A 25,112-nucleotide genomic window follows, 5' to 3' on the forward strand; every position below is an offset into this window, starting at 1 on the left:
AAAACCTCACTTCTTGGCCATCCTTCATCCAAGGAGAGCACACACTGATGTCTGGTCAGCAATGGGAGGGCAGACCTGGAGAACAGCTTTGCAGGCCTTGGAAGGGGGCTCAGGGCCATGTGACTGGGAATTCTACCATCCTAGGTACCTGGAGCATGGCCCACAAGTGGGGCAAGGGGAAGCATGGGCTTGGGGGTCTACACACTCATCATGCTGCTGTGAGGGGCATGGACAGAGGAAAGCCACAGTGGGGTCTTCTGACACAGGGCACAGGGCAGTGGCTTGGACTGCTCAGGTTTCAGAGAGAACTGGATGCAGGATGCCAACGCGATTGACCAGATTCTTGGACTCAGAGTCACATACAGTAAAGGATCCCTTCGTCGTGTATTAACAGGTCATGGGCAACACTTTGATCCTTCTTTGGTACAAGATAGTACAAGATATTACCTTAGGATATTGATTCTCAAAAAGATCTGGGAATTTTTGTTAGAGATTAAAAAAAAATACAGGATGCACAATCAGGCAGTTACATCTTAGTGGTAAGAATTTTTGTTTGCTACCACTTATAATATCTGCAGTCCTTCTTTTTTGGATTCATTTGCTGAAATAAATTCCCTAGTTATTCTTTCAGAAAGGACGTCATCGGGTAAACTTTGCCCAATCACTCATCGTTTTTTCACATTAAATTTGAGTTTGAACTGGTACTGGTAACAAACTAGTATTCATTTTCCCTGAGCACTTGGGAGAACTGATCCAATGACTGGTGGCGTGTAGAATGAATCGCGATGAAACATCTCGTCCTACCTGCTCCTCATTCCCTTGTAAGTAATCTGTGTTCACTTCTTCCTGCAGCCTGGAACCTTTATATATTCATATATTTATTTAGATGTAAATATTCTGAACATATACTAAGCTGTGTACTTCAGGGAAATTTTCTTTTAATTTGGTCAGGATTTTCCCTCTTTCGTTTTTTGTTCTTTTCTTCTGAAATTCCTATTTGATAGACATTTGAGGTTTGGCTCTATTCATCATTCCTACCTCACTCTTCCCATTCTTTCAATCCCTTTGCTTGTTTTCATGGTATTTTTGGGAATCCTTCCAGGACATTTATTCTTTAGTTGTATGCATTTTGCTTTGGACTGACAGAGTGTATCTCCCAGGAATTTTAAAAAGAGTGGCTTGGTCATATTTTATTGAATATTTGAGGACAAAGTGATTATATTTTTTTGGTTGTTATGCTTATCTGAAAATAGTCTGCTTTTTTTTCTGTTGACAAGATCTCCTTGGGGTGAGTTAGTTCTTCAGTTTGTTGATCTGATGGTTCTTGTAGGTGTTGGTGTTCTCTCAAAGTTTGGTGATTCTCAGTTATCTATTCATACTCGTGTTGAAGGACTGACTGAAGACTGAAAATTTCCTCAATCCAAATGAGAAATGCTGTTTTCGATTCATGTGCATCTTGATCTCTTCTGTCTGCTTTCTATAATTGTGGGGAGAGCAGGCTGGGGGAGACTGCTTTGTTTTGGGGGTGCCAGAGGGGATTTTTCCTTAATTGGAGCATAGCCTTCTTGGCCTCTCTTGTTATAGTCCTCACTTCAGAATATCCACTTGGAGGCTTCACCTGAAGCTGGGCCAGTTCCAGCTTCAAAGGCTCCATTTCATTGCCCCCCTCAGCCCCAGGGTTGTACTCTGCTTCTCGGAAATATAAACCAGCAGAAGAGCTTTTCCTTTGTTGAGAGCACAGCTCCTGGGCCTTGTGAGCCTGAAGGAAAGTGTACAGCTCCCTGGACTCAAATGTGCATGAGGATGAGGTGCCCGGGCTACCTGCTCGTCCAAGACCACCTCCTAATTACTGACACACTTGTCCCAGGTCCCTTTCTTGTACAGTTTGCCTCTGAGCTTCTCTCCTAGGCTGTGGTTTGTTGTTATTCTTAACCTTTGAAGGTCCATTCTCTTCTGTGTACTTTGGGCTGTGTGTTTTTTTTTTTTCTTTTTTTAAATGCAATTTTTTACTTAATTGGATTACATTTGCCTTATGGTTCTCTGCTTCATATTTTCAGCGTGATTATGGACTGATTCTTTGTTTCCATTGCAAGTACCTTGATATATGCCCTTGTCCCTCACCAAGACCGTAGGTGTATCTTCTATGGGATCTCTAGTGTAAGCCCCTTTGGCTCACCTCCAAAACCTAGGCTATGTGCTGTGATAGCCGCTGACCACATGTGACCATTGTGTCCTTGATTTCGAAGACTTTGTACAAAGAAAAGGAATGTAAAGACCTTAATAATAACGTTAATACCAATTAAAGTTTGAAATTTTAATATTTTGGATGCATTGGCTTAAACATAGCATTAAAGTTAATTTCATTTATTTCTTTTTATTTCTATAATATTGCTACTGGAAAATTTAAAATTGTATACATGGCTTGGGTTATATTTCTGTTGCTCTACACTGCAGCAGGCGTCATTCCTAAGATAAAATTAGGAGGAGTGGGTTAAGATGATGAGCTTGATATGTATACACACTCCCTATTTATTCTCAAATCTCAGCACGAAACACAAAAGTGCAAGATAATTTATACTCTTTAAAAAAGTGGCAGTGCAGACAGGAAGAATACCAGAGGCAAATTTCTTTGGCAGAATTTATGTGATTTAGGGATCTATTTATCATTAGTGGAAAGGCAGAAAAAGGCCCAGGAAAAAAATTCAGTGTTTCCAGCTTGGGAAAATGGGCCAATAGTTGTCATGTTAATGATGTGAGCTGGGAAGCTGTAGAAGGAGAAAAGAGTCTGAGTGAATACGGTAGTGGTGGTGGGAAGACAACGAGTTTGGTTTTGCATTTGCAGTGTTTGAGATGTCCCTGGACTGTCCACATGTTCAATAAATAGATGACAGAGTGAGCAATGCTGGGAAAAGGGCATAAGGCTGGAGATAAGAGATGGAAGTTGTCGCTGTAGTGGATGAAATCCCAAGGAGCACACAGTGTGAGAGGAGACCTCAGTGCTGGAGCATCGGGAAGCCCACTACTGAAGAGTGGGCTGATGAGGAAGAGCCTTGAAGGAAAAGAGGGTATCAGCAAGAAGAACCTTCATAAACTTCTATACAGGAAGGCCTAATACAGCAATGATAAAAGGTAGCCCCTTAGAGTTTCAGGAGTTACTAGAATACCAGGTGTGCTTTAACCAGTGAAGCACGTTATCAATCAAGGGTTTTTAAGAGGTGGCACAAAAACAGGAGAAGGAGAAAGTGCAAACTGTGGACAAAGAGAGTTTGCCCTGGGAACAAGGGAGTCTCACGTTGGTTTTGATTGGGATGAACAAATCTTGCTCTTACTCTTACATGCTTGTGAAATATTCTACCAAGAGATTTAACTTAGCCACAGTAGGAAATGTCACCAAATTTATGTGAACTCCGAATTTAAAGCAGAATACAAAGACATTTCAAATCCTAACCACCTGGCCAGAGGGAGATTCCTGTTGTTTTTAACGCTATAGTAATAGAATTTGAAAGGTGAAAAGAAAGATCTCTTTGTAAACAAATAGAGGCATGGATTCACTTCATTTCTTTTCTGTGGCCTAAATTTGTAACACAAAACATTGAACAACACCGCAAAGCCTAGAATCACTGTCAAAATGTCAGTATGAGAACTTGGACTAATTCGTAAGTTGAAGTCCAAGGATATTCTGGAGGACGTGAATGAAAAACTTGACCGTGTTTCTAATGTTTGCAGAAATAAGTAGCCAGACAAGGTTTATGTTGAGTTAAAACCATAATCTATGGTGGTGGATCCAAAATAAACCTTAAAACAACATAAAGACAAAGGCATGAGATTTCTGCTTAGCAGCTCAAGCGTCTGTTTTTGGAATTTTGGCTTTTGGGATTTAAGAACAGATTTAAATGTATGAATTTATCACTGATTGGAACCATCCATTATCTAGATAGTGGAGTAGATTGTGATCAAATTACAACATAATACCTAAAGAGGCATCAATATGGTGGTGTAGAAAGAACAATAGATTTAAAGTTCCTCCACTCAACAACATGCTTGTGTGTGTGTCTACTACCCTGCAAGTACTGTTCTCAATAATAGAGTAAGGCCAGGCACGGTGACTCACATCTGTAATCCCAGCACTTTGGGAAGCTGAGGTGGGCCGACCACCTGAGGTCAGGAGTTAGAGACAAGCCTAGCTAACATGGCAGAACCCCCATCTCTACTAAAAATATAAAAGTTAGCCAGGCGTGGTGGCACGCACCTGTAATCTCAGCTACTCAGGAGGCTGAGGCAGGAGAATCGCTTGAACCCGGGAGGCGGAGGTTGCAGTGAGTGGAGATCCTGCCACTGCACTCCAGTCTGGGTGACCAGGTGAGACTCCATGTCAAAAAAATAAATAAATAAAATAAATAAAAAACACAGTACAGCTATTAAGACAAAATCCCGGCCTGCTTGGAGTTAACAATCTAGTTGCCAGATACAGATAAATATTTAAGTAAACAACCACATGAATAATTTTAAATAAGTGCCCTGAAGAAAATAAAAATGGGACATAGATGATAGGGTGGTAGGGGAGCACTACAGGGAACCGCATCTAGAAAGGGTAAAAGCTCAGAGACCGGAGAAGCTTGTTAGTTCAAGAAGGAGAAAGGGGGCCAGGGTGGCTGGAGTTTCACAGGGCGTGGTGGGTGGGGAAGTTATAGGAGATGAAGATGGAGAAGCAGTGCTCTATTTGCCTTCAGAAGTTTGGATTTGGTTCTATGTGTTGCGGGGAAGCCTTTAGCAGGTTTTAACCAGGAAACTGTTATGATCTAATTCACCCTAACACAAAATCACTCCGGCTGCTCAGTGGAGAATGAACCACTGGAGATAAGAGTGGGAACTGAGGAATGAATTATGAAGCTATTGCCATGGATTAGGGGATGAGAAAAGCTCTGGTTACAGAAGATGAGATAGTAAAAAGAAATTGGACTAGAAACTCTTTTGGAACCAAAACTGATCGAAGGGGTTTTGGAAAGGTAGCACAGAAAAGAAACCCAAGACAATGCTTAAGTTTTTGGCACGAGCAATTGATACATGGGGATGATATCTACTGAGGCAGGAAAGACGGGACAGAAGCAGGCTTGAGGTAAGTGAGGATGTTGTTTTGGACCTGTTACATTGGAGACGTTTATTAGATATTGAAGTGGAGAGGCCAAGTTGGCAGCTGGATTAATGAGTATGAGGTGAGAAGGGATGTCTGAGCTGGAGATAACAGACTTGGATGACATCAGTATGTTAATGTTATCTGAAGCCCTGGGACTAAATGAGATCATCTAGGAATAGAGGAGAAGGTCATCAGGAAAAGAGCTCCTTGGGGTATTCAATGTTCTGAGGTCTAAGAGAGGAGGAGGAGGAGGAGAAAGCCAGGGTTTCTAAAAGAGGTGGCCAGTGAAGCAGAAGGGAAACCAGAGGTGAGATGGTTCAGAACCTGGAGAAGACAGTAGTTTAAAAAGGAAGGACTAGTCCACCGGTTCATACTGCTGAGTGACTAATCTTCTTTTAATGTTTGTGTAAATATGGCAGTGCCTATCTACATTGGTGGAAGGAACATGCCTACCATATTGTAGAGGGCATTCAATAAGTACTAACTTATCTTTTTTCCTCGAAACAGTCGCTGGGCTCCAGCCAGGCACTGCCAGGTACTGTGGTAGGCACTGAGCGAATCAGCAAGGCATGAGAAATAGATTATGAACTGATGAGCTCACAGTGACTTTACCCTTTGCAGATATTTGTCCTGGCATTGCAGAGTTTTACTGAGAACAGTGATTCTCAAGATGTGGTGCCCCGACCAACAGACTCTGCAGCACCTGGGAACTCGTTAAAAATGCAAATCTAGGGCTTCACCCAGACCTACTGAATCCCAAACTCTGGGGTTGAGGCCCAGGAACCCGAGTTGTAACAAGCCCTGCAGGTGACTCTGATGCCTGCTGAAGTTTGAGAACCACTGCTGAAGTTTGAGAGCAGGCTGTCCTCTGGAGAGCTGTCATTTAAGCTCCATTTAAACATTCTAGTCTCTAAAGAGGAAGTGTAAACATAGATGCAATGGTAGTATTGATCACTCTGTTTCATTTCTGAAGCCCATACTTGGTTATTTTGGCTTAAAGAGCATTTGACTCCTCTTTTGGCTTCAGACTACGTGGAGCTATTTTAAAAAATTTGAGTTTACGTATTTCCACAACTAAGTAAAACTGTTGAGGGCTTCTGAGAAAATCACCCAGCTTTGCAGACTGATTCCTGTATACACATATGGGATCAATGTGTGCCTCTCCACTGCACTGGACACCTGACGCCAAGAGGCAAGCCACACTTCCCTTCTTAGCACTCCTTCACATTCTCCCTGCAGCTGTTTTGAACATTTCATTTGTCCATTTGCTTATCACTATCAACAATTCATCTTACTGCTTACTCTTCACAGATAAAATAAGTTATTGGAAAAACTTCCTGACACTAATCCAGAATATGTACCTAGTTCTATCACATCTTTCTGCCTTTGATCATGTTTAGATGAAGGAGATATAACTGCTCTAATCTGAGCGTAAATTTACTGGGACCTCACCCTGCCCCACTTCTTTCTCCTGTATCTTAAATCCTTCACTGACCCTTAGTATCTCTCCTTTAATATTTAAATATGCTAAGATACTCTTTCATCTTAAAAGGCAATGCTAAATCTTATCCCAATTTCACATCATTTTTACACAGCTATTGATCTCCGCTTTTTATTTTATGCAGTAAAATTTCTAGCACTTGTCTATCTTGTTCCCTTTGTAGCCCTATTAATCACTATGTCATTGGCTCATGGCAGGCACTCAACTAAGACTTGCTGAATAAAATGGCTAACTATATACCTTACAAAAAACTTGGAAACACAGAAAGTTACTGAAAAACATATTATGTGCAATCTCTTTACCCAAACAGACCATCATAGAACTTTTAAATGTTTAACATCTTTATATTTGTATTCCTGGCTTTCAAAAGACATATCACAGTTTGATGCAGTTTTAGAAAGAACACAGTAATATTTGGAGGATGATTTCAAACCAATATCCAATTATTTGTGTAAATATTATTTAGAATAAGTGGAGGTAATTGAAATTCAAAGAAAATGCCCTTCCTGAAAACTTTGAATCATCATACCCAACCAAACTTTATTGGAACAGCTAATAAGTAATACCATGCAAGGGAGGTTTACTTTTTTCTTTCTTGTCCCTGCGCAGCTATGAGGAACTAATAATCAAAATAATTAACAACGAGAAGAGAAATAATTAAGAGGACCTGGTAACAAACAAAACTGTTGATTTGTTTTGAATACAAATGACCCGGCATTCTTTCTCCAACTTTCTTTTAAAAGACATTTTGCAGGTGGCAAGAAACCAGCAACACAACAAAGAGAAAGAAGTTAACTAATGAATGAACAGCACTGGGGACATAGGATGTATATTCTGAAAGAGAAATACTATTCTCCTTAACAATTTTCAAAGTAAATTATGATTATTTTGCTACTACGAAATAGTTTACAAGGAAAAATTTGAAGATTGAAGTAGTTCAACTTTCCAGGTCAAACTATGTGAACTTCCATCTGCCAAATTTTGCAGCAATTCTACTATCACAAAACAATATACTAGAAATCTCACTAATGATCATGTAGTCAATCAACACACCAATAATTATCGTCTAAAAACAAATACAACTTTTAGTCATTCCTTCGTGAAGACTAAGTGGCAGAGAAAAACAGTGGGGTCTCCTATGGTTACCACTGGTTTTTCCAAAACGTTCTGCCACATTTTACTCAATTAGGCGTTGATTGAGTGTGTTACACCGTGGACCCATTCTAGCCATAGGAAAAGAATATTAAAGAGAAAAGGGTGCTTGTTCTCAAAACAAAATAGATATACACAGAAAGAAGACAGTGGTTTAGGACCTTATTTGTAAAAGAGATCCAGAATAAAGTAAAGGTACCAGTCCTTGCAGAAAAACCGTGGCCCAAGTTACAGCAGTTTCACGACTTCAGTCTATTCTTAAAAAAAATTCTACCAAAGAAATTAGCACAGATGCAGCTCTGTAGTGACTATCCACAAATTATGCAAAATCAAAATTAGGCCCTTAATAAGAGTGCCAACTTCCTTCTGCCAACTATTCTATGTCTGTCAGCGTGCAGTTAAGGAGGTTCTATCCAGCGATGATCTTTATTTAATTTTTTAATGTGTTTCATATAAAGAGCCTTTCTTGAATACAATATGTAAAGGAAAAGACTCTAGGATTAAATGCTTCTGATAAAGAGCCTTCTTAGGACTATCAGTCTTGTTTGTGTCTGTGTGTTAAGATGGAAAGCACACGAAGAGAAGTCAGCAGATTTGTTGTGTTAGGATGTGGGCGTTTAATCAGTGCTTAATACTAGTGGTAAGTTTGATTAATGTTTGTCTTTGTAGGTAAAGCAACAGAACACCGTTTTCCAGAGCAACAAGAAGCAAACATATTACAAAAATGAAAATGCAGAATTTAAGATGAGTTAACTACCATTGTACTCCTACAAGTTACCCTTGTCAGGCTTCTCTTCTTTCATATAAAAATATGATTTATTGAATTTTATTTCAGCTAAATAATCAGAGTTTTAGTTTTAAATCTCATAGAGAATAAATGAGATGCATTCTTTGGGTATTTTCAAACCCCGGAATTCCAGTAAAATATGGCAACTAGAAACAAAGTAAACGAAAATAAAACGACTTCATCCCAGTATTCTTATTGAAGCCATTAGGATCAACTTTGTAGCACTAATAATAAAAAGCCCTCCAAAGAAAGAGAGCTTTGGTAATGAACCTTTGTACTTCAACTCAAATACACTGTCAAAAGCGATTTTACAACAAATGTGAGTGCTACAAATTATAGCAAATATATAATAGAAATGTGGGGGACATGAGAGAGAAATGTTGGCCTCATCAAGAAGTACATCTTCTAGAAAATCTAAAAAATAAAAAGAAACTTAGAAGATAAACATCTTGCCCTATATCAGACTGCAAAACAGTAATACAGTTTCACTCTTAGTTTTTAATCAATTAATTCTCAAACAGGAAACTAAATCTAGAACCAAGGATATTTTATTATTAAATCATATTAGAGATATCTTGACATTAGTATTAACATTACAAATATGCAAGCAAAAGGGCTTTTCTTCCCCCAAACTGAACTGAAATCCACTTTAATATCAACTGGGTTTCAAGAATAAAATATAAGCCCCTGCCCTAGTTTCAAGGTTCCCACAGGAGCCCTGCACCCTGGGCCTGTCAGGTCTGCTTCTGCCCTTGTCTCCAGGCTAAGTATGCATTTATTTCCAGAAGTGGGAAATGCTGGAACACAGATTTAAGGCTTCATCAAGCATTGAGACAGCTGGAACCACCCTCCAATTTCACGTCTGTCCCCCTCTAGCACCCCACATCTACTCCAGGTTATTGCAACCAAAGAACAGCTACCTCCACCTGCCTTCTTTCGGTAGCTACAGCATAACCTCAAGGCCGCTTTTCTCCATTCAGCTTTCAGTCTGTAGCATTGACCTAGAACATGAACCAGACTCTGGCCTCTGGCAAGAACTTTGCAGTGAATTGTTGACAAGTTTGTGATGGTAGTTTCTATTATTTCTCTTCAGAGATAGGAGTTCTTTTCACTCTAAGTGCTTTCCATTCATTTAGAATTAAGTCCTCTAAGTCAGTGGCGTAACATTTTTTTTGACTGCTACCGATAGTAACAAATTTTACATCCTGACCAGTATACATACAGGTAAATACATACATAAGACATTTATAAAATGTATGGTAACATATATATGACATAATATCACACATGTGTGTACGTATACCTGAAACATGTTTTATAAATAAGTCCAATGTATTTTGCCTATTCTATTCTTTTGTTTTTTCTGAAAAAGCATTGGAATGTCTAATTGTCTGGTACGATGCACTACCCAAGTGTTTGCAGACTGCATTTTATATTGTTCCAAGTCTTAACCTTTACGACTCTTTTGTCCATCTGTCCTTTGGTAAGCTAAGCTGTACTAAGGATAACACAGAGAAATATCAGTGTATCCAAAAAGAATTCCTGGCTGATGGTTTTGAAGAGTCAGGGCTATATGTTTAGAAACTTGTTCTCTAAATAGCAATAAAAATTAAACCTGGCAAATTCTTATTTTAAGCATCTTTCATTAAGCAGTCCATGAGATTCTATAACAATAAGCATAACAATTTTCATGGCAGGCTTAGTGGATATTGAAGGACAAGAAAAATTCAAAACCAGCATTTTATGCAACTGTAAAGTGCTAGTCCAGTCAAGTAAGGGAGGATCCTGTGAATTAACTAAGGGAAGACTCTTTACTTGGGTTCTCATCAGGAGACCATGAATAGCTTTGGTCATTTAACAGTGTCCAACTAACAAGATAACAATCCTGTAATGTGTAAGTTTTCAGTTTTCAAGGCTATATCTAAAGAAGTGTTTTCATGTAAAATATTACAGTTTACCTTGTTTTTACATTTTTTATGAGTTTATAAATTCTATAATACCACTTGTAAAAAATACAACACTTCAAGGTGTGTATAAAAAAAATTATATCACTAGACCGGGCATGGTGGCTCACGCCTGTTATCCCAGCATTTCCGGAGGCCAAGGTGGGAGGATCATTTGAAGCCGGGAGTTCGAGACCAGCCTGGGCAACGTGGTAAAATCCCATCTCTATTTAAAAATAATTAAAAATTATATCTATCTATATCAGTTTATATATAACTCTCCCTAGTCCTTTGGTTGATTCATTCTGTCTTTTCTGTCTTCAGTTATTTATACTGAAAGAAGTTTCCCTGGTGTGTTTGGGGCAGTTGGGACACGCACACACACGCACACACACACACACACACACACACACACACTCTCTTTCTCTCTCTTAGTTTTAGGATTATACAGTGTTTGGGATACAGATAACCCTATTATTAAGTGACTAGATTCAGTCCCTGGCATCAGATAGTCCTAACTAATCTATTTTTTAAGAAGCAAGTATTGAGCACCACTGTCCACGTAGGAACTTTGTTATGTTGAGCTCTCAGCTTTCCTGAGACTCCTGTGGCACCATCACAGCAACATGACACCTCAGGGAGGGAGGTTTGGGCAAATCACACTGGCTCCCCCTGCCCTGGCCAGCAACACCGAGAGGCAGATGGGCAGGGAGGTGCCTATCCTCAGCCTGAAGCCAAAAGACTTTCTGTTCCCCAGGCTGTGTTTAGAGACCCAAAGAATAAGCCTGTAGTACAGAGGACTTTTATTCTAAAAGAGGCTCTATTCTACATTAATTAGGCTTCGGACTCCAAAAGGATAACAAGTGTGAGTTCAAGTAACCAAAGCCTTTTTGCTGCAGGGTGTTGGGTCTAATAGCTAATTTAAAAACATCAACAAATCACTGTCCAAAGAAACTTAATTCTGTGACTATTAAGATATCATCATCTGGCTGTTTTTAATTCAAGTTGAGTAATCCAATATTTATTGAATACTTACTATGTACAAAATAATTTCCTAGATTCTATAAGGAACACAGAGAAACTAAGACGGTCCTACCTTCAGGCTGCTGCTATCTAATTAGAAAAAAACCATTTTCAATAAAAGAGAATAGTCAGAATAGCCATAGCAAAAAAACAAACAAACAAAAAAAAACAAAGAAACCCAAAAAAAACAAAAAAAATAGTCAACACATTTGCTTTTAATCAGGCTGTAAGATTTATCTGGAGCCAATGACAAATAATAAGCCACTAGTCATTTCCGTCCTGGAAACTGCAATTCATCTCAGTTTGTATGCGCTCCGTCACCTTTGTGCTCCTGCTACTCCTGGTCTGGGACTCCATTCACTTTAGCAGGGGCGTGGTGGTGTCTATGGTTCCTGCTTAGGCTTTAGGAGCCAGGGACTTCCCTAGTTCACCTGTGGCTCCTGTGTGAGCATCCCCGAGGGAACATGCTGGACGGCTTCTAACTCAACTACATTTCTTCTCCCAGTGTTGTTGGCAGGCCAACTAGGAGTCTTCTCCAAATTGCCTGCCAAATTTTTTTCCCCTCAATTTTAGATAATTTTATTTTCTCTGAAACCTGACAAACTAGATCTAGGTTAGAAAGTCCCGGGGAAGGCCCAAGGCTCAGGATCCATGTTGACCAGCTGAGAGTTCACAAGGAAAACACAAGAGAAGATAACACAGTAGAGTCATGCACAGCGGAACAATGAGGATACGTTCTGAGACATGTGCTGCTGTTGTCCTTTTGTGAACATAGAGTGGACTTAGATGGACCTAGATAGCATAGCCTACCACACACTCCGGCTATATGCCAGAGCCCATCGATCCTAGGCTATAAATCTGCACAGCATGTGACTGTCCTGAATACTGTAGGCAATTGTAACACCGTAGGAAGTATTTGTGTATCTAAACCTATCTAAACATAGAAAAGGCACAGTAAAAACCCTTTGTTTTTTTTGAGACGGAGTCTCACTCTGTTACCAGGCTGGAGTGCAATGGTGTGATCTCGGTTCACTGTAACCTCTGCCTCCTGGGTTCAAGCGATTCCCCTGCCTCAGCCTCCTGAGTAACTGGAACTACAGGTGCCCACCACCACACCCGGCTAATTTTTTTGTATTTTAGGAGAGACTGGGTTTCACTGTGTTGACCAGGATAGTCTTGATCTCCTGATCTTGAAAACACGTTATTATAATCTTATGGGACCACCATCCTATAGGCAGTTCATCTTTGACCTAAATTCAGTTGTATTGCATGTGACTGTATTACGATCTTTTAATTCAGGGCTTTTAAATATTTTCAAAAGAACTTTTAACTTCCTAAGAGAAGCTTCAGATTTCACTAGTTCTTCACACAAAAAAAGATCTCACTTTCCGAGGAGAGAAAAAGTCCAGCTTTTCCATGAATATATCACGGGTTTGCTTCACTCTCAGCATGGCCACTGTTTGCTTTTCTTTTTCACTAGACTAATTGCCCGGGTGTTCCTGCTTTGGTTAAAAGTGAAACATAAAGAACTTATTATTAATCAGATAAATGAGAGTGTGACACTGAAAACATTCAATATCAAAAGGCCTAATATAGGAAAGAGGTTTTAGGTGATTGAAACAGGGAAGAGGACAGCATAAGATTCATATTGATGAGTAGTGTTTTACAATTTTATTTACAATAAATTGTAAATAAATTTACAATAAATTTTATTGTAAATTTAATTTACAATAAAAAATATGAAAGCAATACATAGCATGGCATGTTATTCAGTCTTACATAGGTAAGAAATCCTGTCATATAGTATAACATGGATAAATATTGAGGACATTATGCTAAAGTGAAATAAATCAGTCTCAAAAAGACAAATCCTGTATGATTCTACTTATATGAGGTAACTAAAGTAGTCAAATCCATAGACACAGAAAGTGGAATGGTGATTGCCAGGGCCTGGGCAAGGGGAAATAAATGGGGGGAGATGTTATTTAATGGGTACAGAGTTTCAGTTTTACAAGATGAAGATTCCTGGAAATCTGTTGCACCAGCATGCGAAGCTACTTAACACTGTTGAACTGACACTCAAAGGAAGTAAGGATGGTTACTTTTATGTGCTTTTTATTACGATTAAAAATAAAAATTATATGTAAAAATATATATGCAAAACAAACACTTCATACAACTCACTAACAAAGCAAACATCCCCATTAAAAATGGGCAAGGAAATGGAAATGATCTTTCTCCAAACAGGATATGCAAGTGGCCCATAAATACATGAAAAGATGTTCAACATCACTAATCATTAGGGCAATGCGGATCAAAACCACAGTGAGATACCGCTTCACACCCGTTACGATGGTTATTGTTTAAAGAAACAGAAAACAGGTGTTGGCAAAGATGTGGAGAAATTGGAACTCCTGAATGCAGTCACTGTGGAAGACGACTTGGTGGTTGTTTAAAACATTGAACACAGAATTACCATATGATCCAGCAATCCCACTATGGGTATAAACTGAAAAAAATGGAAACTAGGGACTCACACAGATACTGGTACACCCATGCTTGTGGCAGCATTATTCACAATAGCCAAAAAGTGAAGCAATCTGAATTCCCTTAGAAGAATGAATGGATACAAAATGTGATGTACATATAAAGTAGAATATTATTTAGCCTTAAAAAGCCAGGAAACTCTGACACATGCTACAACATGGATGAACCTCGAAGACATTGTGCAAAGTAAAATAAGCCAGTCACAAAAACACAAATATTGTATAATTTAATTTACATGAGGTACCTAGAGAAGTCAAATTCATAGAGTCAGAAAGTAGAATAGTGGTTACCATGGCGGAGACGGGGAGAGGGAATGGGAAGTCAGTGTTAAGGGGTACAGGGTTTCCATTTGGGAAGATGAAAAGGTTCTGGAGATGGATGGTGGTGATGGTTGTATAACAATGTGAAATACTTAATGCCACTAAACTTTACACTTAAAGAGTGGTTAAGGCCGAGGGCGGTGGCTCATGTCTGTAATCCCAGCACTTTGAGAGGCTGAGGTAGGAGAATCACCTAAGGCCGGGAGTTTGAGACCAGCCTGACCAACATGGAGAAACCCATCTCTACTAAAAATACAAATAAATAAATAAATAAATAAATAAATATTAAAATTAGCTGGCCGTGGTGGTACATGCCTGTAAACCCAGCTACTTGGGAGGCTGAGGCAGAAGAATCGCTTGAACCTGGGAGGCAGAGGTTGCATTGCACTCCAGCCTAGGCAACAAGAGTGAAACTCCATCTCAAAAAAAAAAAATGGTTAAAAGGGTAAATTTTATGTTATACATATTACCATAATAACAAATGTATTACGGAAAATATAGAGAACAGAAAAAATGAAATAAATATCACCCATAATTCTCATACCCTAAGCATATCACTGTTATTTTTTCTTCTGGTGTTCTCTGTTCCCTGCATATTTTTATTTAGTATTAAGTTTCTTCATGTTACTGGGAAGCCTTTGTAATTTTTAAATCTATACCTATATAAGGAGAAAATTATTCTGTTCATTTCTTTTTAATTTGCAAAATAATTTGAGGCTCAATTATTTGTATTTATAACTTTGTACTTATGACTTTTTACATTATTTTCTTAGGAGAATGTCCTGTAATGAAATCATGGAGTCAAAGGCATGAATCCATTTTTAGCATTTAATATACAAGACAAATTGATTTTCAAAAACTCTGTATTAAACTATAACATTATCAGCAAGTTATAAAGGTATTATTCTCATCACACCCTCATCAAAGATTAAGTCATATCATTTTAAAAATATGTTAATTTAATAGAAAAAATATATCTCATGATTTAAATTTGCATTTATCTTAGATTACAAGGTTAAATTGTTAACAAGTTTCAGTACGATTCTTTAGTAGCTATACGATCTCTTTTAACAATTGTCTTGACACAATTTCTGCTGATTTGTTAATAGCTTTTGTTGATTCTTCTCAGTTTATTTATTTTTATTCATTTTTAAGACAGAGTCTCACTCTGTCACCCAGCCTAGAGTGCAGTGGTGCCATCTCAGCTCACCGCAACCTCTGCCTCCCAGGCTCAAGCAATTCTCCTGCCTCAGTCTCCCGAGTAGCTGGGACCATAGGCATGTGCCACCACTCTCAGCTAATTTTTGTATTTTTAGTAGAGACAGGGTTTTGCTATGTTGCCTAGGCTGGTATCGAACTCCTGATTTCCAGTGATCTGCTTGTCTTGGCCTCTCAAAGTGCTGGGATTACAGGTGTGAGTCACTGCACCCAGCCTTATTACTTTTAAACTGTGTTAAAATGCTGAAATGTTAGTTAACGAATTATGTTTATTCTGCTTTTTTTTTTTTTTTGGCTGAGTACAGGGGACTTTATTGATATACACAATGAGGTAGGGCTCCCTAGGTCTCACCCTCTTCAGGGGGTCTGCATGGAAGCTGAGGAGGGGAGAGTCTCAATGTTATGGGGGACTGAGTGTGGCAGGGACTCCCCATCAGTTGAGGGCCTCTCTCTTCCTCTCGTGCTCTCGCTGGGGCTGGTGTCCAGCTGGCTGCTAGTCCTTGGAAGCCATGTGGACCATGAGGTCCACTACACTGTTGCTGTAGCCAAATTCATTGTCATACCAGGAAATAAGCTTGACAAAGTGGTTGTTAAGGACAATGCCCACCCCAGCATCGAAAGTGGAAGAGTGGGTGTTGCTGTTAAAGTCAGAGGAGACAACCTGGTGCTCAGTGTAGCCCTGGATGCCCTCAAAGGTCCCCTCCAATGCCTGCTTCACCACCTTCCTGATGTCATCATATCTGGCAGGTCAGGTCCATGACCAACACATTGGTGGTGAAGACAAGGAAGGCCATGCCAGTAAGCTTTCTATTCAGTTTCAGGATGACCTTGCCTACAGCCTTGGTAGCACCAGTAGATACAGGGATGATGTTCTGGAGAGCCTTGTGGCTGTCACACCAGTTTCTTGGAGGGGCCATCCACAGTTTTCTGGGGGCGGTAATGGCGTGGACCGTGGTCATGAGTCCTTCCACGATTCCAAAGTTGTCATGGATGACCTCGGCTAGTGGGGGGCAAAGCAGCTGGTGGCACAGGAGGCATTGCTGATGGTCTTGAGGCTGTTTTCATACTTCTCATCGTTCATGCCCATCAGCAGAGGGGGCAGAGATGGTGACCCTTTTCGTATCCCCCGCAAGTGAGCCCCAGTCTTCTCCATGGTCATGAAGATACCAGTGGACTCCACGGCGTACTCAGTTTCAGGATCATCTCAGTTAATTTTGGTGGCATCTCGCCTTGGACAATGAGTGATGTAATTTTCATTGATAACAAGCTTCCCATTCTCAGTCTTGATGGTGCTGTGGAATTAGCCATGGGTGGAATCATACTGGAACATGCAGACCATGTCCTTGAGGTCAATGAAGGGGTAACCGATGGTGACAATATCCACTTTACCAGAGTGAAAGCAGTTCTGGTGACCAGGTGCCCAATACGACCGAGTTCGTTCACTCTGGCCTTCACCTTTATCATGGTGTCCCAAGGACATGGCTAGTTTTACATAAGAATACATAGCTGTCTATCAAATGGGAGGAGCAGAGAGCCTGATTCGCACTTTTATGGTTTGTTCCAAAGCTCTTCCCAGTCTAGAACTTTCGAAGACGATTCAATTCCCCCCCTAGTTTTTTATGGGTTGATGTTGCACACTTAACTTCTTCTATATGGAATTTACTCTGTTGTACAGGACAGATCTTGATGGACAGAGGCAGAGGAGGGGGAACAGCATTAGTGAGGTTTTAGAGGAAGAATTAAATGAAGAGTATGTGGAAAGTGTACATATGTAAGTCCACTTCTCTGGTGAAATGACCACACTGAGTCATAAAGACATACCTAAGTGTCCATCAACAGATAAATAAATAAAAAAATGTGGTATATATACACAATGAAATACTACAAAGCCATAAAAAGAAGAAAATGCTGTCATTTGCCCACATGGATGAACTTGCATGACATTACGCTAAAAGAAATAAGCCAGGCACAGAAAAACAACTATAGTCATGTACCACATAATAATGTTTCGGTCAACCACAGACTGCACTGCATATACAGTGGCGGTCTCGTAAGACTATAAAGCCCTATTTTTTACCATGTTTTTCTGTGTTTACATGCACAAATATTTACCGTGGTGTTACAATTGCCTACACTATTCAGCACAGTACCAAGTGTACAGGTTTGCAGCCTAGTAGCAATGTGCTAAACCATATAGTCTAGCTGTGGGGTAGGCTCTACCATCTAGGGTTGTACTCTACAATGTTCACTCAGTCAATCACCTAATGATGCATTTCTCAGAATGTACTCCCATGATTAAGTGACACATGACTATACTGTATTAACTCACTTATATGTGGATTTTTGAAAAGCGTATCTCTTAGAGAAAGTAGAAAGTCGGTCACCTGAGGCGAGGCTGGAGAGGAGAGGAAGAGATGGGGAAAGAAAAGATGTTGGTCGAAGTGTACAAAGTTTCCGTTAGACTATTACACTGCAACTGTTACACTGCAACTGTTACCCTGCATGGTAACCACAGTTAAGCATCATGTTTGTTTCAATATTGCTAACATAGATTTTTAATGTTCTTACCACAAAAAATGATAAATTGGGAGATGACAGATATGTTAATTAGCTTGATTGAATCCTTCTATACGTAGATCAAAACATCACATTGTACCCCGAGATAACAATTCTTTTATTGACAAATAATAATAATAATTGACAAATAATAAATACACAATTATTATTTGTCAGTTAAAAGTAAAAATATGGCCAGGTGCAGTGGCTCACACCTGTAATCCCAGCACTTTGCAAAGTCAAGGCAAGTGGATCACTGGAGGTCAGGAGTTCGAGACCAGCCTGGCCAACATGGTGAAACTCCATCTCTACTAAAAATACAAAAAAATTAGCCAGGCGTGGTGGCACATGTCTGTAATCCCAGCTACTTGGGAGGCTGAGACAGGAGAATTGCTTTTACCCAGAAAGTGGTGGTTGCAGTGAATTGAGATAGTGCCATTGTGCTCCAGCCTGGGTGACAGAGTAAGACTTCATCTCAAACAAACAAACAAACAAACAAACACAAAAAAGTAGAAAAAAAAAAGAAAAAAGGTAATGGGAGGTAGAGATGGTAGGAAGGAGGAGAGGAGAGGCTACAGGGGGCTCATCTCAGGCATCGTGACCTATCTGGAGGCAGCACCTACAGCCTCAAGTGAGTCTTGGATGGGTGGAGGAAGCAGGACCTGGGAGGAGCAGCCCAGCTCCAAACAGGAACACAGAGGAGGAAGGCTCTGCCACAGGAGAGACACCAGACTTTGCAGCTGCACTCGATGAGTGGGAGCAGAAAGTGCTTACGGCATTAAAATAATTTGTGTCCAAAATGAAGTGGGATATTCATCTTTACCCATAGTAATTTTGTTCAATGTGATTTAAATGTGTTTGCAAAGCAAGGGCATCTCTAGCCTAGCTGGACACCTGAGCTTTGCTTAGATGTACAGGTGTTTCTGCCACGTAGCTTTCCTACTCCTTTCCGGAAAGAAAAAAGGCAAAACACTCGGCAATTTTCACTGCATTGTTCTCTCTCTAGGGTCCCGATAGTTTGTCTATATGCTTATTACTGCCCATTTTTCCAGGTGGCTTTTTACAAATTTATTTATTTTTTGAATTGAAAAATAAATATTGTATATATTTATAGTATACAACATGTTTTGAAACATGTATACACATATCATATATTCACATATATATAATCAAGCTAATTAACATATTTATTACCTCATAGATTTGCCATGTATTTGTGGTGAGAATATTTAAAATTCTACTCTTGTAGTAATTTTCAAGTATACAATGCATCTGTATTAACTATAGTCACCATCTTGTTCAATAGATCTCTTGGACTTATGCCCTAAGGTCACTTTTTAAAGACAAGATCATAGTTCTTTTTCGTATAGATTCTCATTTTTAAAGAATGCATGGGCCGGGCGCGGTGGCTCAAGCCTGTAATCCCAGCACTTTGGGAGGCCGAGACGGGCGGATCACGAGGTCAGGAGATCGAGACCATCCTGGCTAACACAGTGAAACCCCGTCTCTACTAAAAAAACACACAAAAAAACTAGCCGGGCGCGGTGGCGGGCGCCTGTAGTCCCAGCTACTCGGGAGGCTGAGGCAGGAGAATGGCGTGAACCCGGGAGGCGGAGCTTGCAGTGAGCTGAGATCCGGCCACTGCACTCCAGTCTGGGCGACAGAGCGAGACTCCGTCTCAAAAAAAAAAAAAAAAAAAAAAAAAAAAGAATGCATGGTTAGCAAATACATTGGAAACAGTGGAACTTCAAAATGCGAGACAATTTAAAAAGTAGAAATGTTTGTCTCCAAAGGCCTGCATTTTTGTATGGGCAGAACGCCAGACATTGGCCTCCATCAGATGAAAGTGGACTTTATTGGTGAGAAACTCAGTTTTCCTCTGCACTTGCTCCGCTGTCACCTTTGTGATTTGATTCAAAGCTAGCAAGCAAAAGGACACACTTCAGCATAACTCGACATGGGGAGAAGAGACTAAAGATTCGTGTTCCCACAAGGGAAGTATAAGTGTCTTCTGATGCTGTACTCTAAGGCTTCCGTCCTCATCCCGACCCACAAGGGTTCAGACCTGGCGGAGAACACAGCCCCTGCTAAGGTTACACATGTAGGAGGCAGGGCTGTGAGGCGAGGGAATTAAAAGGTTGCAAAAAGATTTAAGGACCTTAGAGGGAGGGAAAGGAAGAGAAGAGTTTCTGGGGAATGTTCTCTGCCCAAGGTAAAGGGGTATCACGTGATGCCCCAGAAGGCTCTACAGCTAAGAACAGGGCACTGGGGACAACCAACAGAATGAGCGGAGTAGGTGAGAAAAACTCTCCCTAAATCTCCAGTGCCCTTCAGATTCTGCAGGGCTTGGGACAAAATGCTTGAGATTGAAATAAAGGACTGACTGACTATTTTTCAGGGAGTCCCAGGATGGCCTGAACTGGATAATACAGAATTTGTGGTGTACTGTACCATCTATATGTATATGAACTATAGTGGTGGATTCTCTTTCACAGGAATTTCCTCAATCATCTGAATCTAGTGATTCTTCCCTCCTCTGATCTCCTACAACACATACTTTTCATTGCTATTGCCTTATGAGGAGTCTTCTGTAGTTATCCTGACTACTTTTTATATTATATTATTGGTTACTATTGAACTTTCTTTTCCTGATGGGTAAAAGTAAAATGCATTTTCTTTCTTTTTCTTTTTTTTTTTTTTGAGACGGAGTCTCGCTCTATCGCCCGGGCTGGAGTGCAGTGGCCGGATCTCAGCTCACTGCTAGCTCCGCCTCCCGGGTTTTTACGCCATTCTCCTGCCTCAGCCTCCCGAGTAGCTGGGACTACAGGCGCCCGCCACCTCGCCCGGCTAGTTTTTTGTATTTTTAGTAGAGACGGGGTTTCACCGGGTTAGCCATAATGATCTCGATCTCCTGACCTTTGATCCGCCGGTCTCGGCCTCCCAAAGTGCTGGGATTACAGGCTTGAGCCACCGCGCCCGGCCGTAAAATGCATTTTCTAATAAAAAAATAGTGCACAAAGAGCCTATCTGGTCAGAAATAATAGGAAGAAAAAAAAAAGAGACTCTTGGGGACAGATAAAAGAAAAAAAAAAAAAAAGATCTTCATGCAATGGAAAAGCTTCTGAAACTTCTCCAGTTTGTAGTCTTTGGAAAGAGAAAAAAAATCAGAAAATCCTAAGACAAAGCATACAGGATCTTAACTACTTTTCACTGTGAGTTTTCACTTTGCTTTTTAGGATGCAGATTTTGTTGTCATTAAAATGTTTATCTCTAAAAGTCACACTGTCTCCATGTCGTGTATGCATCTCAGCTACTTCGGCACACTTATACATGGACGTGTGCCTTCTTCAGATTACCTTTGACTCAATACACATACTGTGCTCCATGACACGGAATTGGCAAGGTACAATGTGAATGATTAACTTTGCAATTAATATTTTCTATATTATTTTCTATAATATAGAAAATGCAGCTGCTTTTGGAGCAGGACAGACAGACTTGTGATTGGGTGCTGGTAATTAACTTCTCTGAACATCAATGGGGGTACCTCTCAGACACCTGGTGAGGTTTCCATGGAATGGCCTGCGATAAGTTCTTATTATCTATGTGCCTGACACATGGTAAGCCCTTAAGACATTCATTCCATTTATAGCCCTTCTTCCCCTCATCATTAAGTCTTTTCTTTCCAGCTGGTTTGGAAGCTCAGTGATGGCAAGAAGCCCATTTTGTACTTCTTGGTATATTCTACAACATTCTAGCACTGTGAGTTGCAGACTTAGGTAATTAACAATTACTTACAAATTTCAATTGAGAATGTGACAGAATGATGAAAAATCAAAACATGAACCATCATTGCTTATATATCTTATGAAATTTGTTTTGAATTTTTTCCTTGTCATTTTCTGTAATTACTAAAACCTTAATATGATGACTAAAGAGTAAAATGGTTTCACTATTGCTTGTATCTGAGGAATTATATAACATATCAGCAACAAAGGTTCCCAAAAAACTTGCTTATAGAAAATATTAGACACATACTTATTAGAGGGTTCTTTTGGGGGGTTCTTCAGAGTCAGAGGAATATAGAAAAATATTTGTTTTTTAGATTTATTTTTCCTTATTTGAAATTTCAAAGCAAAATTATATGCACATTTGTTTCTTACTCATTAATTTACTATTTGTAAGAATTTAAGGGCTATCCATCAGGAAAAAGAAAAAGGTACCTTGAATTAATAATGATAATTATAGTGATTGCCATTACTTAATTATGCCAGGTACTTATATAATCTCAAAACAGTACTTTAAGGACAAATTTATTTGTATGTTCTAACATGACCCTAAATTCAACATTCCCCAGATAAAGTTCATTTGCCTGACGTACTCACTGTGTGTCAGTATCTGCTTTTAACAGAGGAAGCAGCTAAGCCTCCAAGGATCTGTGGCTTGCCAGCTCACACTAGTTGTTGGGGGTGGCAAGAATCTATTTTCCATGAAGTAATGTACAAAATGGGCCATCTCAAGTACCACCACTACCTGAGACATCGTTAGGTTAAAAAAATGCTTTATGTTCTCTATCAAAACTGAATGTAAGATTAAACCTGTAAAAGAACAAACTGAACAAAGAATGATTAATACCATAATGTAAGACTATGGCATTCCTCATACCCCACCCTCCTTCCAAGAACAAACGAATCTAAATTGCCCCTATTTAAAAAAGACTCTCCTATTATGAAAGAAGCACTTGTAAAACTTCCCGGAATGGGAAAATTAATCATTAGCTCATTCTAATGATTTAGAGCATTGTTTAGAGAGATACATAACACCGTCAGCAGGACCACTGCAGCTAGGCAGGTTCTTAGACAACACCCCTATAGTGACAGCAGTTACCACTGAAATGCTCCCCGGGAACATAGAACTGCAACTTGTGGTAGAGGTTTCTTTCCCAACAAAAGACAGGCACAGAGAGCCTATCTGGTCAGAAATAATGGGAAGAAGAAAAAAAGAGGCTCTTGGGGACAGACAAAAGAAAATAAAAGATCCTCACAGAATGGAAAAGCTTCTGGAACTTCTCCAGTTTGTAGTCTTTTGAAAGAGAAAAAAATAATCAGAAAATCCTCAGACAAAGCACACAGGATCTTAACCATTCGTCACTGTGATTTTTACCTTGCTTTTTAGGATGCAGGTTTTGTTGGCACTAAAAAGTTTACCTCTAAAAGTCACACTGTCTCTGTGTCATGTATGCATCTCAGCTACTTCGGTAAATGTATTCATGCACATGTGCCTTCATCAGGTCACCTTTGACTCAATACACACACTGTGCTCCATGACACGGAATTGACAAGATACAAAAGAGCAATTAACTTTGCAATATTATTTATTATGCAATATGAGATGTTTAATTGGTCTCTGCTCATTTGCTTCTGGTTAAGCTTTTTTTTTTTTTTTTTTTTTTTTTTTTTTTGGGACAGAGTCTTGCTCTGTCACCCAGGGCTGGAGTGCAGTGGCGTGATCTCTGCTCACTGCAAGCTCTGCCTCCCAGGTTCACGCCATTCTCCTGCCTCAGCCTCCTGAGTATCTGGGACTACAGGCGCCTGCTGCCACGCCTGGATAATTTTTTGTATTTTTAGTAGAGACAGAGTTTCACCATGTTAGCCAGGATGGTCTCGATCTCCTGACCTCGTGATCCACCTGCCTCGGCCTCCCAAAGTGCTGGGATTACAGGCGTGAGCCACCGTGCCCAGTCTGGTTAAGCTTTAATGATCATTCTCTTCCCATGTATGAGTTTTCTTACCTTCTGATATGAGTTTCGTTGCACCCCCCAAAATATGTATGTTGAAGCCCTAACCCCTACTATTACAGAATGTACATGTATTTGGAGACAGGTTCTTTAAAGAGGTGATTAAGGTAAAAATAAGGCCATATGGGTGAATCCTTATCCAATATGATTGGATTTCTTATAAGAAGAGATGAGGACACAGACACAAGGAGGAATGACCATGTGAGGACACAGGGAGAAGCTGGCCATCCAAGCCAAGGAGAAACCAACCCTGCTTACACCTCGATCTCGGATTTCAGCCTCTAGAACTGTCAGGACGTCAATTTCTGTTGTTTCAGCTGCCAGCCTGTTGTCCCTTCTCATGGTGGCCTGAGAAAACCAAAATCCCTTCTGAGGGCAGGTCCCTCCAATGGTCTCCCCTGACTCAGGATGGCTTCTGTCTCCACAGTGTCTCAGAGGTCATATCACTTCAGTTACCCAAGTCTGCCCTGTGCTAGATCATTCAAATGGAAATCCCAAGTCTCCACTGACCGACAAAGTCTCAGGTGCACATTTTTGGCTGCCTTGAGACTGCTTGTCTGTTCTGACAGCACTCTAAGCTCCAGGTGTCTAAAACAATTCCTCTTCTGATGAGACTGATGTACTCCTGTCACATGCACCCTGCCACCCAGGCTGGGGACTCTACAGCCATCTTTAACGTTCTTTCCTGATGCTTCTCACAGCTAAGCAGTCATCCCCTTTCCTTGCCATCCTTCATTTTCACTTCTTTGGCATTTACGGCTGAGGCCTATTTATGTTAGGCCAGTCCGCAGTCAACTCCTAACTGAATCCCCTGCCCCTAGTCCTGCCTTGTCACATGCATGTCTCACCAGCCCAGGTTCATCTTTCCCCCGCTAGTCCATCTCGGTGTTTGGGCCTTTCTTTTGCCCACAGAGCTCAGCCCGTTCTGAAGGCCCTGGCATATTTGATTCCTGACCACTCTTCACCATTGTCCCCTGCCTGTGCCCTCCATTCAGACAGGTTTATTGACCGATCCCAACCTTGTGTTCACTCAGCGATGTCTCATTTCCGCCCTCATTGTTTTTGCTCAAGCCATTGTCGCTTCTTGGAAACCGCTTGCGTTTATCTAATCCTAACCCATTCTTCAAAGGTAAT

At 40.2% G+C, this 25,112-nt stretch overlaps 1 protein-coding gene and 1 pseudogene across 1 annotated transcript in view; both read right to left on the minus strand.

Annotated features, from left to right (window-relative positions):
- DLGAP1 (DLG associated protein 1) overlaps nt 1-25,112 on the minus strand; it is a 971,691-nt gene that overhangs the window by 466,375 nt on the left and 480,204 nt on the right.
- On the minus strand, nt 16,055-17,089 carry LOC117064260 (annotated as a pseudogene).

This window comes from Trachypithecus francoisi, unplaced genomic scaffold (assembly GCF_009764315.1).
Source record: "Trachypithecus francoisi isolate TF-2019V2 unplaced genomic scaffold, Tfra_2.0 Lachesis_group19, whole genome shotgun sequence".
NCBI classification, from domain to species: Eukaryota; Metazoa; Chordata; class Mammalia; order Primates; family Cercopithecidae; genus Trachypithecus; species Trachypithecus francoisi.